This window comes from Dipteris shenzhenensis, chromosome 8, assembly GCF_047967505.1.
Source record: "Dipteris shenzhenensis isolate YYH24624 ecotype China chromosome 8, Dip_SZ_1.0, whole genome shotgun sequence".
Taxonomy (NCBI): domain Eukaryota; kingdom Viridiplantae; phylum Streptophyta; class Polypodiopsida; order Gleicheniales; family Dipteridaceae; genus Dipteris; species Dipteris shenzhenensis.
The window spans coordinates 4,823,469-4,840,099 of record NC_141603.1 but is presented as its reverse complement, the minus strand read 5'-3'; the positions used below and the strand labels follow the sequence as shown (position 1 = coordinate 4,840,099).

General features: G+C 46.6%; 1 long non-coding RNA gene across 3 annotated transcripts; it reads right to left on the bottom strand.

Annotated features, from left to right (window-relative positions):
* Positions 1 to 3,160: 3,160 nt before the first annotated feature.
* On the bottom strand, positions 3,161 to 6,542 carry LOC147899003 (uncharacterized). Of its 3 annotated transcripts, XR_015541368.1 has the most exons (3): positions 6,451 to 6,542; positions 5,074 to 5,127; positions 3,161 to 3,443 (listed from the first exon to the last, which is right to left on the bottom strand). It is a non-coding gene; the product is annotated as an uncharacterized LOC147899003 (long non-coding RNA). The 3 variants fall into 3 exon arrangements; XR_015541369.1 differs by lacking the exon at positions 5,074 to 5,127; XR_015541370.1 differs by lacking the exons at positions 5,074 to 5,127; positions 6,451 to 6,542 and adding an exon at positions 5,462 to 5,563.
* Positions 6,543 to 16,631: the final 10,089 nt, after the last annotated feature.

The window sequence follows — 16,631 nt, the reverse complement described above, 5'->3', positions numbered from 1 at the left end:
CAACATGTTTCTAGGCTGCTTGGGTGGTGGCAAGGGCATAGAAACTATGTCCATGATTGGATGTAGAATAGGAATAGGGATGATTGTGGATTTTCTAGTAGTCTGCTTCTTGAGAATCCTCTCAGAAAGCTTCTCGATCTCGGGGAGACTCTTAAAGATATTCTGCTCATTTGGGTGAGACGCGGGGGCGAGGGGTGGTCTATCTCTTATGGGGAGGGGAGGTTTGCTATTGGTCATGGGGAGGAGAGAGCCGAGTAGCTTTGTCGTGGCGATCATTGGAGGGATCATTATCTTCCTGGTGCTCCTACTCATATGAGTTCGGTGGGGGCTCATAGTCTGCATGCTGCTCCTGCTCATATGAGTTCGAGGAGGGCTCATGGGAGTTGGGGGAGGGCTCACGGGAGTTGGGGGAGGACTCACACTCTTGGGAGTTGGGGAAGGACTCACAAGAGCTGGGGGAGGGCTCAGGAGAGTTAGGGGAGGTCTCGAGAATTTAATATGTTCTTATAGTCTAACTCTAGCTTAATGCTAATCTCAGCATGCGAATTAGATGGTCCCTCATGAAAAAGCTACCTGCTTTCCTCTTTTTGTTGTCCTCATTTCAAGGTTTCTTGCTCTTCGTGTGGATAAATCATCTGAAGGAAGAACATGAACTGTATTTAGGGATCTCTTTTTGGCTGTCACCTTTTGGGTTGCTCCAGAAGAAGCTCTCTGCTGCTCTTCCTCTGCATGAGGATTTACGAGCCTGAGGAAGAATGGATCCCTTCTAGCTTCTACAAGCTGTGCAAGTAAATGTCTAAAAGTTGCCTTAGTCTTTGACTGCTCACTCAGCTCGTGTGGCCTGGTCATCCCTGTCCTCATTGGAGGGCATGGCATTTGACTGTGAAGCCATCTTAGCAAACTTAAGTCCGAACCTGTCAACTCTCGCACTGAGGGGTAAACTAATGCAAGCAGCTCTTTGTCTTTTCACTTAGAAAACCTCAGCAAGAGGTGTTTTGCATCCACAAACTTTTCCAACCAATTGTTTGGAACTCGAAGCATAACCTCAAAACTCAAATATGCTGTGTGCCCCTTTTTTGGTTACTGCAAATAACACTCAAAATGCATCTGGCTTCTCTTTTCTCTGCTCAAAGGCATGCATTTGTAATTCTTTGTGCCTCTGCAATTTTCTGATTTTCTCCTTTTTTCTGACAAATATGATCTGACAGACTGCTTTTTGGCAGGCAGAAACTGGCAAGTACTCTTTTTTTTCTAACTAGTTGCCTAACCAGAGCAACTAAACCAAATTTGAGTCTCGTTAACTGAAACTAGTTACTGTAACTGAAACCCTAACCCGGGTCAACTAACGAGAGTAAAGTCAAGCTAACCAGAGCTCTACCACCTCAGCAACTTAGCTGGCCATGCCACATGTCTACCACACCACCACCTGCATGCTCTGCCACGTGTCAATCTGTATCCAAGTCAGCCACGTCATCACGTCGGTTGACACGTGTCAGCATTGTATTCAACACTGCCACATCAGCGCCACGCTGTCAGGTCGCCACGTCAGTCTCTGTTTGGCAGCGAAATCACCTCCAGACCTTGCGCTGCCTCAAGGCTTGCGCTAGCGTGAAGGCTTCTCTGTACCTTCACCCATGAAAAGCCTAGCTGTCGTGGACAACACAAAAATTCGTGTGTGGACTTCCGCCGTCGAAGACGATTTGCCATACATGATCACGGGACCCTGTTGAGTCTGTCAAGCAAGTCCATACAACCTTGTAGCCTTGTGATATGCTATCACGGCTACGGTTCGCTGGTGTGGACGCTCCTTCAACGCTAAACCGTGGAACTTGACGCTTCTTTCCTCGATCTGTCCTGCACAGACACTCAATGGCATCGCTCTACATTTGGTTCATTCTCATAACCCAGCAACGTAGCGTTTGGTCAACTAAGGACCGTGCTCCCTTAAGAAGGAGAACATGCCCTCCAATGAAACTTCTCTCCACACAAACCCCTCGTAAATCAAAGTAGCTTAATTCTTTTCTGGCTCTCTCTCTCTCTCTCACTCCCTCTGTATGCAACACATTAGGGCCCAGGACAAGCAGTTGGGCTGGATTCCCCGAAGGATTTTATTGCTTTTGATAAGAAAAACTGAGTACAAGAGTTCAACGTTTCAGCTACTTACAAAAATCCATACGTGAATCCTTTTACAAACAGCTCATAGCTCATTTCTTTGGCAACATGCCAATTGTCAAATTTAAAACTACTTCCTAATTACATGCCACCTAAGGGCAACTCTCGAGTCTTCGAAGCACTTCTCCCATTAATGGTTAGCGCTTTGTAGGATTAGTCCACATATTATTCTTTGCATGCAAAGAATAATATGTGGACTAATCCTAGTTGTTGTGGGCGATGTGCACATAACATAAAATAATTTCTTTGGTCGACCAAGGTCAATCCTCTTGATCATAATTAAGGGGCTTGACCGATAGTTGAGGCACCTTAATTATGGCCAAGTCTCTCCAACTGAAGTTGGCACATCTTAACTATAGTTAATCCTCTTGGCATAAGCCAAGTCGCATTGACCAAAGTCAACACAAAGTCAACTTTGTGGTTCTTTGGTTAACCGTAGTTAACTCTAAGCCAAGTCTCCCTAACCGGGGTTAGGCTTACGGAACCGGAGTTAAGTATCTTTGACCGTAGTCAATACTTTGACCAACAAAAGATAACTCTTTGAACATAATTACACAAGTGAGTACAAGTACTCGTGAGCATTGCCTTCAAATTGGTTCTGTCAAAGGAAAACAATTGTCAAGATGAATGAATAATTAATTTGCAACACCTGTGATGGAAGCCCATGTATAGGAAAGTTCGAATGATTTGCAAACTCTGTGTGTGTGTGTATGTGTGTGTGTGTGAGTGAGTGAGTGAGAGAGAGAGAGAGAGAGAGAGAGAGAGAGAGTTCTTAAAAAAAGAAAGTGTGTGAGTGAGTGTGTGTGTGAGAGAGAGAGAACCAAAATAGAAGGGGGCCACTCGGCAACAAAGTGTGGGGGACACTTTTTAACAAAATGTAGCTAGAGCGCTGCCTGGAAGGCAGTGCTAATAAATGAAGAACTCTTTAATCATGATTAAATAAATGGTCAACTGAACTTTAACTTGTAGTATTTACAACTTGGTGACATTATCAGCATCTGAATCTCTTGGAGTCTGTTCCATGTGCTTTTTCCCTTCATAAACTTGGTTTCTTCTGAGCTGTTCAAGCCTTTTGTTCATAATTGCAAAGGAATTCTGTATCCTAAGCCCATTGGCCTTAGCACATGCAATATAGGATCTACATTACCATTGTTGATCTGCTCCTGCCCTTAAGATATTTGCTCATGTGAGGAGCTAGGGACATCCTTATGGTCCATGCCCTCCTCTTCAACTCCCTGAATGGAACCATTGCCCAATGAAGCGAAACCAACCTGCCCCATGGAATAAGATTAGAACATCACTCTTTAAGGAATGGTTTCAACATCTCCCATCTCTTTCTGCCTATTATGACTACCTTCCTCAGATGCATGTTAGTAACCTGAATCCAACTGGAAGTGAAAACATTGTCTCGAACAATGTTTGAACAATAAATTCACAGTTTAGAACATTGTTTAGGTCCTGTTTGTGCTGTAGACACACTGTTTGGTAGACTTTGCCAGAACAGTATAATGCCAGTTGCCAGGGCAGCAGATTCACTCTCCACATGACAGTTGCACAGATTGTCCTAATTCAGATCTTTGAGGGCTCAATCTTCATCAAATGCGAATAGAATAGAGCAGAATAGCATATAGAACTGAAAAGCCCCAAATTTCATTGTCTATAGTCTAGTATTAACAACTGTCAACAAAATGCGCCTCCTGGAAACCAATTTCAAGGCAAATGAAAGGGCAAAGGAGCTCTGATAGCCATCAAACCTGGACCAGTGCTTTCTGCAGCTGGGGCGACTCCCTGTATGCGATCAAAATGCCAATTAAAGTAATAGATGTCCAGATTGCTGTAGGTGAAGATACTAGCGGCACCATAGATACCTAGGCAATTCCGGCCCAATTGAGCTCGAATGATTCCCAAACTTGGTACAAAGTTTGCCGCAGCTGGGACGACTCCCAATGCAGTCAAAACATCATTTGGTATAGTAGATACCCTGATCGCTAAAGAAAAGTATAACTGCCTATGTCACATATACTCGAGCAATTCTAGCCCAAATGCTGGAATTTCGCATCAGTAGCTTAGGGCTTATGATCAAGAGTTCAGCCCGATTACAATGATGTATGAATCATTCAATTCTGAGCAGGTTGGAATTTCGAGATAATCTAAGGCATCACGTAGATAGAAACACCTGGCCACAACAGATTTTTGCAGAAAGGTAGGCCCAAGGCTCAAGAGCTGGTGCTCCAATTTTCAGAATGAAATGAGAAAGATTTCACCACAAAATCGCATGAAAGTGATCTGATACCAATGTAGCTAAGCCAACTCACAACCTCACTAATTAAGCCCTAATCTTTAGCTAAGCTAGCCCTAGAGGTAGCAGCTAGTAGTGAAAGGACAGAACAGCATGTAATTATGAGAATCCATTAGCAAATCATTAGCGTACCAGAAAAACTGGAGGGAATCCATGGCTTATGTGGGGCTGCCCAAGCAACAAGCCAGGGAGAAGAGTCCTGGTTCAGCTTAGAGCAAGCAGGCTCAGCTGTAAACGATGTTCATTAGATTGCAGTCAAAGTATGAGTACCTAGTATAGCAGGGCCCCCTTTATAGGTATAGGCCTGGACAAAATTTACCACTATGCTTATGGGATGGCTGCCCTAGGATGCCACGTGGCAACATTAGGCCATCCTACTAAAGTACTACTTATTTACAAAGCCATTGAGAGGCTGATTAGACAAGAAATTAACTAAGTAGAATTGACCTTTCTTACAGCCATTCTCGTAAGACTTGGAGGGCCACAATATTTAATATTTGGCCAATTCCGTTCAGGCAGTCTACGAATAGTGTGGCGATACCCCAGGCATCCGAAATTAGATGACAAGATAAGAGAATATGTCTGCAAGATTGGAAGCAAACCTTTCCTTGATGATTTGAAAAAAAGGATTCCCTGAAAATTAACCAGCAGTATGGCTGTTAACAAGAAAAAAGACTCGAGAATCACCATTGAATGCAACAATAAATCACTTTTACCCAACAAAACAGAGCCACCATAAATTTGTCCCTTTTCTTTAAAATATTTAGATATTCATTTGGTTTAAGTTTTAAGAAACGTACTTTGTCAGCCCAAGTAATAAAGGAAGACTGTTTCTTGGATAACAGAAGTCAAACCCCTAAGAATGGCTTTTGAAAACGGAATGGTTTTTTTGAAAACGTGCTCACAGAAATTGTTTTATTATACATAGAAACAGTCAATCATCTGACTTTTATTTGAATTTGAGTGCTAATAATGACAGCTTCTACGTACTTGTGCACACAATCAGCTCCTCAATCCTGTGCTGGAGCCTTGTAGGGAAGTTTGCATGATGCAATATCAGGACCTTTGCCTTTCAAAAGAGCAATTCCTAAAGTTTCCCCAACACTTCAAGTGCTGAATATGCAAGATTGCAAATAGACTTATATGCACATTGTTTACTGTGGCTCTATGAATCCTACTACTGCATATCTAGGTCACTGAGGAAAGAGACCTGCAAAATCCACCTAATCACTAAATGGCTGTAAACCCTAGCTTGACTTGCTATTGTCACATTCAACGCTTACACACTGGATGTGATCCCCCAAATGAGGACAACAATGGGGCTTGACACCTTAGGATTTGTATGGGGCTTGATGCATGAGTCGTGGAGGCCTTTCATGTAGCCCCTGGATGGGTATGTTATCCACATAGGAGAGCCACATGGAAGCTCATTGGAAAAACTGTGAATCATCCTTCCTCTTATGCAACTAGTTGAGACGTCAACTTAAGCTTGCAAAGTACTCAAAGAGATGTTTGAGGTGAATAACTAAGCCCAGACCGGACTACAACAAGGGTAGTCAAGGGAAAGACGCACTTCAAGGTGTATTCGGAGAAGAATCCAATCATCAAACATCGAGTGTTTGGATCCGATGCCTAGGTCCGTGTTCATAATGACACCCGAACAAAGTGTATCTTCATCAGATACACTAAGGAGTCCAAGGCTTACTGATTGTACAACCCAAAAGGTGGTGATCAACCTAGACGTGGTCGAGACTTCGAAACGAGCCCATAGTGAACTATGATCTCTTGACTTAAATGAAACTGATCCAAGAGCCAAGGTCCTTTGAAGAAGCAAAGGACAACCCGGATAGGCAATCTGCAATAGAGACAGAGATGCTCATGGTGATCCTACATGTTGATGGCCTAATCATAACGGGCGATCACAACAAGTAAACCGACGAGTGAAGACACAGTTAAAGATGGAGTTCGACGTGACATACCTTGGCCTTCTTCATATTTTCTTGGCATTGAGATATGGCAAGAGCAAGGCATCACGTTCATCTTGCAAGAAAAATATTGTCTAGAGATCTTGAAGCGGTTTCGGATGGGAAATTGCGATCCAGTAGTTAATCCAGTGGAGGTTGGGCAATCCAGTGGAGGTTGGGCAAGGAAGAATGCACTCATCTAACCTTGTATCAACAGCTGGTCAGAGGTCTACTATACCCAAGGGAGACGCATTCCGCGTGATTCGGTACCGATACAGTATCACATACCGGAGTGGGATGGACTTCGATCATAGATTGGGTCATACATGTGGACATGCAACGGTCCACATCGGGATATTATTTTATGGCTTGGTTCGAGAATCCGGAAAGAAGCAACCCACACTAGCTTTTTCCTCATAGAGGCGGAACAACAGTTAGCGTGTATGGCATCCTACGAGTCATTGAAATTGCGCTGCATCCTAGAAGACATGAAGTTGGTGGAGATCTCCTGTGCCATCCAGAGTCATATTGCAAGTGCCAAGGGCCGAGTGTTCATACAAAAACTAGATAACCGAAGCAATGGATAACCCAATAGTAGCTTCGGTAGCTGCGACAGCTATTACGAATATGGAAAATATTTCTCCCTTCATTTGTTGATCATTAAGAAGATTAGGGGATGCTACGAGATTTATCGAGGTTCACTTGTCGTTGATCAATGCATCACATGTGAGTCCAATATGAGGAGGACAAGGAAGCAAGTGATGGAACAACCCTAATCCAGACTTCACAGCAAAGTCTAATATTGGAGGTTAACCTAGACACGAATCTGGTTGAAGACATGGACTTGGCTCCAAATGAAACCCAGATGGAATCCAGTAGGCCGGACTAGGTTTCGATAGGTAATCCCAAATTGGGCTTCAAAAAGTAAGAGTCTCAGGTTGAACAGGTAACCCATAGATCTCTCGAAACCAAATCCAGGAGAGTAGAATTCCTGGGTGGGACCCAAATTTTAGAGAATCTACCTGGACATTAGTCAAAACATTGATTCAAGGGGTTACCTGAATGACTCAAGATCAAGAGATAGATTCTAGGGGCATAAAATCATAGACTGACACTACTGCCAATGCAGTCACGATGTCGGGCATGAGAGGTAGTGTAACGGATAAGCATACTCAATGTGATAAGGCAGCGGTCAGCTGAGGAAAACAGTGTGGCTTGAAGCAACATCACCGGGGTTTGTGCTTGAGACGACGAGACTTGGCAATGTGGAGGAGTTGCAAGTCCATCTCCTAGAATTAATCAGCCAAGGTGTTGATGAATAAGTATCATCCTATAAAGGGTGATGTCAAAACACTAACAGTGAAGGCATGGAAAAAATCAAACTAGTCTTAACCCCACAATCTCAAGTTCGAAATCCCACTCAAAACGGGGAATTTGGAGGGTAGCATGTCGCATGACAGCCATAGCTGGCTGCCCATACCCCATGTGAAAACCCTTGTGACTGTGGGACTTGATTTTGGGGGAGGGGGGGTATGAGGTTCTCTCTCCCAAATGAGGAGGACGTTGGGGAGACACTCGCAACGGGGCTAAATGGCAAGGTGTTGGAAATAGAGGATAGAATCACTCACACCTCACCTCCCGATCTAGCTCATACAACACTCAAAGAGACGGAGGGAGAGAGAGAGAGAGAGAGAGAGAGAGAGAGAGAGAGAGAGAGAGAACAAAACTCAGATATATTCCTCCACAATAGTGGGCAGACAAAAGCTCAAGAGATGAACAAATACAAATGCTGTCCAAGATGCTGAGCCTACTCCTCTCCTTGCGTGCTTGCCTGTGCAAGGCTTGTCTATGCAAGTGATGAGAAATGAGGGGGGAAGAGGGGGCCTTTTATAGGCCCATTTCTGGGCTGAAGAAATCGACCAGCAGGGGGTCGGCCCCCTGCTTGCAGCACAGACTTTCTGAGCCCCTCCACCGACCAGTCTGGTCGGCCTTTTGCAGGCTGAACTGGCTAGCTTGGGCTAGGCCTACATATAGGCCCATGTGCTGGGCACATGGGCTGCTGATGCAGTCCGTAGGCCCTGCCTATTGCTGCTCCAGGAGTTGCCTAGAATGCCGCACTTGCTGTGCGGGTTCCACCCAGGTAGGTGCTCTGCCCTCTTCTTCTCCTACCCCCTATAGTCCCTTGCCCCCTTGTCCCCTCAAATCAGGGGCTGGGACAGTGACTTTTCTAACACCCCCTCTCAATGATACAACTGTGGGCCAATCCCCATGCGTCAAAGGAGGTGTTCCATCTGCTCCCTGGGCCTTCATGAAGACATCTGAGATGTCGTCGTTGGTCGGGCAGTACATTAACTCTGTGACTTCTTCGTCAATGAGTTCTCGAACAGTGGTAGTGGACCTCGATGTACTTCGTCCGTGCATGAAGCACGGGGTTGTTGGCGATCGCTATGCAACTCTGGTTGTTGCACATAACCACCGTCGCATCTTTTCATGTCCTCCAAGATCCACCTGAGCCACAATGCTTCGCATGCCACTGTACAAGTAGTAGCCCTATACTCCGTCTTTGTAGATGAAAGGGCGACAATAGGTTGTTTCTTACTCAGCCATGACAAGGCTCGTGATGAGTGTAAGAAACAATATCCAAAAATTGATCTCCGAGTATCAATATTACCTGCCCAATCACTATCGCAAAAACCTCCCAACTCAATGCCTCTCGTATAAGTGATGCCGTAGGTGCAGGTATAATTCAAGTACCTTAGCACCCTCATACCTGCGTCCTAATGGGCCTTCTTGGGTGTGGCGGAGAATTGACAGAGCAATTCAACTGCGTAGGAAATATCCGGTCACGTATTGGTGAGGTAAAGCAAACTCCCCACCACGCATCGATATGATGAATCAACTGGCTAAGATAGATCACACACACTCATCTTTAGACCGGTTTCCATGGTAGTCACTGCTTCTTTGCAATTTTCCATCTGAAAACGTTTGAGCATTTCCCTGCAATATTTCTCCTGTAAAATAAAGATACAACTCTTTCCCTACTTCACCTCAATCCCAAGAAAGTAGTGAAGTATGCCCAAGTCAGTCATCTCGAACTCCTCCATGAGAAGTCTCTTGACCTGAGCAATCTTCTTCATATGATCCCCTGTAATGATGAGGTCATCCACATATAGAATCAATACGAGAAGCAATTCCCCCTCAGTGTCGAGATAAAGATTTGCCTCTAATGGACTCCGTTGAAGCCCGATCTTTTGAAAGAAAACATCTATCCCACTGGTACCAAGCTCTGGGGGCCTATTTTAGCCCGTATAAGGCCTTCTTCAGTTTGCATACTTTTAATGGGGATCCAGGAATCTGAAATCTTGGTGGCTGTGCCACATATACCTCCTCCCTAGGGTACCATTCAAAAATGTAGACTTGACGTCCATCTAAAAAATAGGCCAACTGTGATGAGCAGCCAAGGCAATGACTGTCCGAATAGTCACCATCCTAGTTGTGGGGGCAAAGGTCTCATCAAAGTCAAGTCCTTCTGACTGTGCATAGCCTTTTACCACCAATCTTGCTTTGTACTTGTCCAAGCTCCCATCTAACTTGAACTTAAGCTTGTACACCCATTTATTCCCAATGACTTTCTGCTTGGTTGGTTTGGGCACTAAATCCCAAGTGTCATTTTTCAACATGGCATCCATCTCTGCTTGCATGGCTTCCTGCCATTTTGGATTATCGTTTACTTCCTAGAAGGAACAGGGCTCTACAAGCTGAGCCACTAAAGCGTAGTTCATGGAGGGAGTCTTCATGTTGCATTCATACCGCTGCACTCCGAAACTGCTCTCAGGAATGTCCGTACCCCATGAGTCTGCTAAAGTCTTTAAATACCATTGAGGTAGCTTCTTCTCTAATGGAGGTGCCTTGGGAGCTGGCTCTGGAATGGCATGCTCCTCCTCCTCCTCCTCGAGGTCTTCAGTTGTCTCCACCTCTTGGATGGTGATCTTGGGTGGGAGTAATGCCGAAAGTTCAGGAACCTCTTCTATAGGCTGTGGCTCAGACTCCTCAAAGATCACATCCCTGCTGATAAGGATCTTCTTCTTTTCCGAGTCAAAAAGGCGATAGCCCTTGGATTCTTCACTGTATCCCACAAAGATACATCTTTGGGTATGGGAATCAAGTTTCATCCACTCATCTTTATGCACATGAACAAATGCATCAGAAAACCCGTAAATGAGATATCCTGGGCTTCTTACCATGGTAAGCTTCATATGGAGTCTTGTCATCAATAGCCTTGGTCTTGGTTCTATTGAGGATGTGGATGGCAGTGTTCACGGCTTTACCCTAGTAAGCTTTTGAGAGATTCCTCCCTCGCAACATCGTCAACCCTGTCTCTGTGACGGTCCTATGCTTCCTCTCAGCAACTCCACTTTGCTGAGATGTGCGAGCTCTAGTGAGTTGTCTCTTGGTCCTGTGCCTCTTGCAAAATCCATTGGACTTTGTAGAAGTGAACTCTCCCCCTCTGTCGGTGCGGAAGGCTTTGATTACCTCCCCGCTCTCCTCTACCTGGGCCTTCCAGTCTTTGAATTTCTCATAAGCCTGAGACTTCTTGGCCAGGCCGAATACCCATGTCATGCGACTAAAATCATCCACAAATAAAAGAGAATACCATGAACTTGTGAATGAATTTATCGACTTTGGGATGCAGATGTCGGTGTGCCAACTCGAGCGGCTTCTTGGCCCATGATGAGGCCTCATGTGGGAACGTGTCCATGTGTTGCTTGCCCTCCAAGCAAGCCTTGCAAACACGATCATTGCCTACAATCGTTGGAAGTCCATCCACCATCTTTGTCTTTTGCATCTTGACAAGAGTGTCATAGTTGACTTGACCGAACAGCTCATGCCACAATTTGGATCTACCATGGTCCCCGTGCACCAACAGAGCATTGAGCCGATAAAGCCCATGCTCCCCGACTCCTTGAGCCACCACCTTTCCGTTTGCCTTGGATGTGACAATGACTTTGCCATTGTCGAATAAGACTGACATATTGTGCTTGTCCATTTGACTGATAGACAAAAGGTTCTTGCACAAGGTTGGTACATACAGTACACCGAAAATCAGCTCCTCGTTTCTTGCAATTGTGATCAATGGAATACTACAAACACCCTTCACAGGGCATGACCGGTTATCCCCCATAGTGAACTTATGCGTACCTTCCATGGTTTTGAACCACTCCTTGTTGGGCATGTGCTTTGAAGCTCCACTATCCACATACCAACCTTCCTCTCCTTCATTGACTACATAAGCGGAGCAGTACTCAGTGATGATGAAGAGAGCGCCGGTCGTGACGTTTGCTGATTTGGTCTTTGGCTCCTCCTTGGACTTGGACTCCTTCTTGACATCTGCCTTCTTCTTGCGGCACTCTTTAGCAGAATGACCAAGTTTCTCGTAGTAGAAGCACTTCATCTACCTCTTTTTCTCTGCATCCTCAGTCTTCTTGTTGTTCTTGGAGTCTTTGAACTTACCCTTGCTAGCCTTGTCCCTTGCCACGAGAGCCTTCTCGTCCAATTGAGTAAATAGCTTTTCCCGAGCCTCTTCCTGCAATAGTAAAGGGCCAAGGAAAGTCTTCCAATCTAGTACTTGCAGTGGGAGGGAGCAAGGCTGCTCATGGTCTTGGCTGCTCCCGTTGCCTACCATTGCACTTCCGCCCCTAGCCTCCTCTCCACCCCGCCTCCTTTTTGCCTCACCTCCGCTTCTGCCTCCTCTCCGCCCCTAGCCTCCTCCTTGTCTTCCGTCCAACCTTCACCTTCCACCCTTGCCTCGGCTATCGCTCCTCCCCGTCTCCTCTCCGACCCTCCTTCTAACGCTATGCCCTTCTACCTCCTCTCCATCCCTCTTTGCCTTTACCTTTCGCTCCACCTCCCTGCCAGCTCGCTCTCTCGTTGTCCGCTTCATCCCACCCTCCCGTTCCCCCGTGCTTCCTTCCCCCTCCGCCCCCCTTCCGCCCTCTTGCGCCCCCTTCCTGACCCCCCCAATTGCTTTTCCATCTCGCCCGCTTCCCTTCTTTCTTCATCTCCTTTCTTCACCTCTGCCCTCTCGGCTTGTCCATCCCCCTCGCCCCACCTCCCCTCCTTTTTCCCTTCCATTCTTCATAGCAATAGGAGCATTTGTGTTTGTCAGAAGGAAGATTTTGTTGGTGACCTTTGGTTTGGCCAGAGGTGCTCTATGGCAGCACCATCGAATCCCACAGCCGTTAAGGTCCTTTCTCTAGCCGACAAACAACAGGTTCAACAAGCAGTTCAGTCCCTTTAGGACAAGGCGATTGTGGGCAAAATTGTAGGCCTCACTACGAGAGTGGATCCAGGCAAGCTTGGCACTAGAGGGTGACCACATTCAGGAGGTCACCATTTATGGAAGAGGCGTCTTCCTCATCTAGCTAAGCTCCCCCGATACCGCCTTGACTTGTGGAGTAGAGTCCCATTCTCCTTGGCCTGCATTTGGTGTACCTCTTTCCTTGGTATCATGACTTTACAGTGAAGGACATGGGCACGACACACCATGTTCCCCGCTTTCCGGTTAAACGCTCATGGTCCTACAGCCCTGGAAGGGGGGTTTCATCAACACAATGAGTTCTTAGACACACCCCGTTTGGAGATTCCAGTTTGCCTCCACAAATTTGGAGAAGTGGTCCCCAGAGGTGTTTGATGCTATTATGGGAGATTAGATTTCATGCATGATGGACGAGTGGATGGGGCCACAGGGACTGGACCTTTGGCACGTCCATGGTGCGGAGGTGAACTTTCAGCTATGAGGTTCACGTGTGAGGAGCTGATGTGTGGTTTGGCAGTAGGAGTTATCAAATTGCTATTGGAGGCAAAGGTGGAACATGCACACTACTGGCCCTTCCAGAAGTGTGCGGAGCTATTCGGGGTGGAAGTCTCCTTTATGATGAAGTGGGCATGGAAGATCGGCATTGAGCCGGTATCCACCCTAGTACATCGTCACACAGACATGGAGTATTCGCCCTCCAAACCCCTGGTAAAGTCACATAAGGTAGTCTTTCTGGAACAGGCACCCACCCACAGGAGAGCCTTGTTGTTCTCGATACCTCCGTCCTCATGAGCTGGAGCATAGTGAGTTGGAATATGCACGGGCTCCACGACCGTGCTCGAGCCAGCCGCATACCTGATACTCCGACAGGAGTTGCAGAGGGTAGGGGTAGGGCAGACAGTGGACATTCTTTTGATTCAGGAGCACATGTTTTTAGCATCAGACATTAGATGACGACACCACCTTCTCCCATAGAGATGTCTAGAGGAGTGGTCCCCTGCAGTAGGACGGAGCAGAGGGATCTGCATCTCAGTCTCATAGAATTTAGCTCTAGATGTCTACAATTAGGGCAATCTCATCCCAAGGACGTCTAGTTTGGATGGGAGTTCAGACAGGAGAGTCCCAGATTGGGATCCGCAATGTGTATGCCCTAGCATGAAGACATCACCGCCTAGCCTTTTGGAAGAGGATGTCAGAGTGTCTTCTGGATGTAGACTCCTGGATTGTTGGAGGGGACTTCAACAACCTGGAGTTTGGGGAAGACAAGCAGGGCGGCACCTCCTTCTCTGAGATGCCAGTAGCAGAGCGTAGCACCTGGGAGCAGTTCATTTTCATGATCAATGGCAGAGACCCGTGGTGAGAGCCAGATTTTAGTAGGACACCTGGCAGCCTCCTCTTCTCCTTCAGAAAGAGGAGACATGATGGACTGCTTGAGAGAATAGACCGTTTTTAAGTTGGGGACTGGGCACTGCACAAGGTGGCTCTACCGTGATTCTAGCAGGTACCACAATGTTAGACCACTCTCCAGTAGTACTTCACTTAGATCAACCCCGTCGAGGTCTCCCCTCGAAGGGAGTCTGCATTCCAGAGGACCTCCTATAGGACGAGGAGATCCAGCAGGTCATGGCAAGGATTTGCGAGCAGTCAGAGTCGACACCGTGCGAAGGCTGGGCTGCATGGGTGGCCGATGCGATTAAGAGAACCAGGGAGGAGTTGCAGGCTCACGCCCTTAGGCAGAGGAGGACTCTTCAAGAGCATGTGCGGGCTTTGAGGAGAGACCTCACCTCCATAGAGCTGTTAGAAATGACCCAATAGAGGGTACGCACAGCAGAAGACTAATAATATTGCCCAGGAGCTCACACAGTGTGCATATGGGGTGTGGAATCACAAACTTCTTAACTTAATGTGAAAAGATGTGCAAGCCAGTAAATAAACAATGCTCAGAAACAAATATAGAAGCAACTCTTTATATTTTTGTCCGTCCACAAAGTAGGACAGGATACAATACCAAAAGGTTCTCCTACTAGATGTCAAGCACTCATAAATCTCTGAGCCCATGTGCTCCAACTCGAGCATTTGTAGACTCTCTGTCTAGTGTGTTCTTCTCCACCTTACTGCCTGTGAATCAGCCTAGGTGGGCAGCCCTTGCCAAGCTTTGTCTACAGCACACAGGTCCCCTTGGTCCTCCTAAATGTAGGCTAAACTGCTTGTGAATGGCTACTCCATAACATGATGATCTCAACAACTTTCTGCCTTAGAAGATAGTCAGGTTCAGCCTCTCCTTAGAGCTAAGTCTACAACAACACGTCTCCTTGACTTCTTGTGTAGAGGCTCAAGGATGGTGGATATGCTGCTCCTTTCTGCTCCTCCCAAAGCTGCTTGGTTGGATGTGAAATGAGGCCTGAGGCCTCTCCTTTTATAGGCCCCCAAGGGGCTGTCATAAAACTGATCAGCCAGCCTCATCTTGGTTGACTAGACTGGCTGACCAGTCTGCTTGCTAGCCGACCTGGTTGCCTAGTCCAACCAGCCGTATATAAGGGCCTTAGCCAGGCCCTTTTGGGTTGCTGCTAGGCTGCCCTTTACTGCTGCTGGAGACCCTGTTATAGGTTGTATACATGTCCATAGATGTCCACTATGCTACGCCATGCTACAGCCCTTTGCCATGCCATGTCTTGCCTGTACCCACTCTATACACTGCCCTGCAGCAGCCTGTACAGATCCATACAGTGGCTGACATCATCGCGCCTTCGTTCCTTAATCAAGATTCTGTGCAGGTCTGCTCTGCTTTGTCCTTGACAGTCAGCTGGCCATTCTCTGCTAGATCTACCCTCAAGGCAAGCTTCCTTCTGCCAGGTACTCTCCTTTCTTTATGTGAGGTGCTACCCATGTGGCAGCCCCCTCCCTCTTTCTTTTCCTAGGTTCACCCCCCCCATGCTCTCCTCATATGGGGGCTTATAGATGGGGAGGTTGAGAGTGCTATCAACGGAAGCAAGAATGGAAGAAGGAGAGAGAGAGACAGAGAGCCACACAAGTTTGGTGGGTGCAGAACCACCCTAATCTTCTTTTTCATTCATTTATATATATGTTTGAGTATTGTACATAACTGGGGTTAAGGCACAGTGACCTTTAACCCCCACAACCTCCCACTTAAAGGACAATGTGCCTTTAAGGGAGAACAACAGTGAGCATACTATCCAATGCCCATCAATACACGACAATACTCAAACCGCTGACTAGGTAGACTCTTCGTCAGCATATCTACAGGGTTATCATCTGTATGAACCTTGACAAGCTCTATGCGCTTGTCCTCAAGTACCTCCCTGATGAAATGGTACCTGACCTCAATGTGTTTGGTCTTTGCATGAAAGACCGGATTCCGTGCTAGCTGAATAGCACTCATGGAATCACTATGCAATGTCGGTACACCTGTATGAATCCCCAAATCTCCCACTAGCCGATCAAGCCATATAGCCTCCTTGCAACCCTCTGTGGCTGCAACATACTCAGCCTCTGTGGTAGACAAAGCCACGCACTTCTGTGCACGAGACATCCATGACACTGCACCACCTGCAAAGGTGAACACATAACCAGAAGTGGATCTCCTACTATCCACATGCCCTGCATAGTCTGAATCTGTGTACCCAAGTACACGCATGTCTCCTTTACCAAAGCAAATGCACATCTCCTTGGTACCCTTCATGTACCTCATGATGCACTTAACTGCCTCCCAATGCCTCTTTCCTGGATTAGCCATATAGCGGCTAACAACTCCCACTGCAAATGCAATGTCTGGTCTAGTAGCTATCATAGCATACATAAGACTCCCAACTGCTGATGCATAAGGAACCTTGGCCATCATGGCCCTCTCCTCATCTGATTT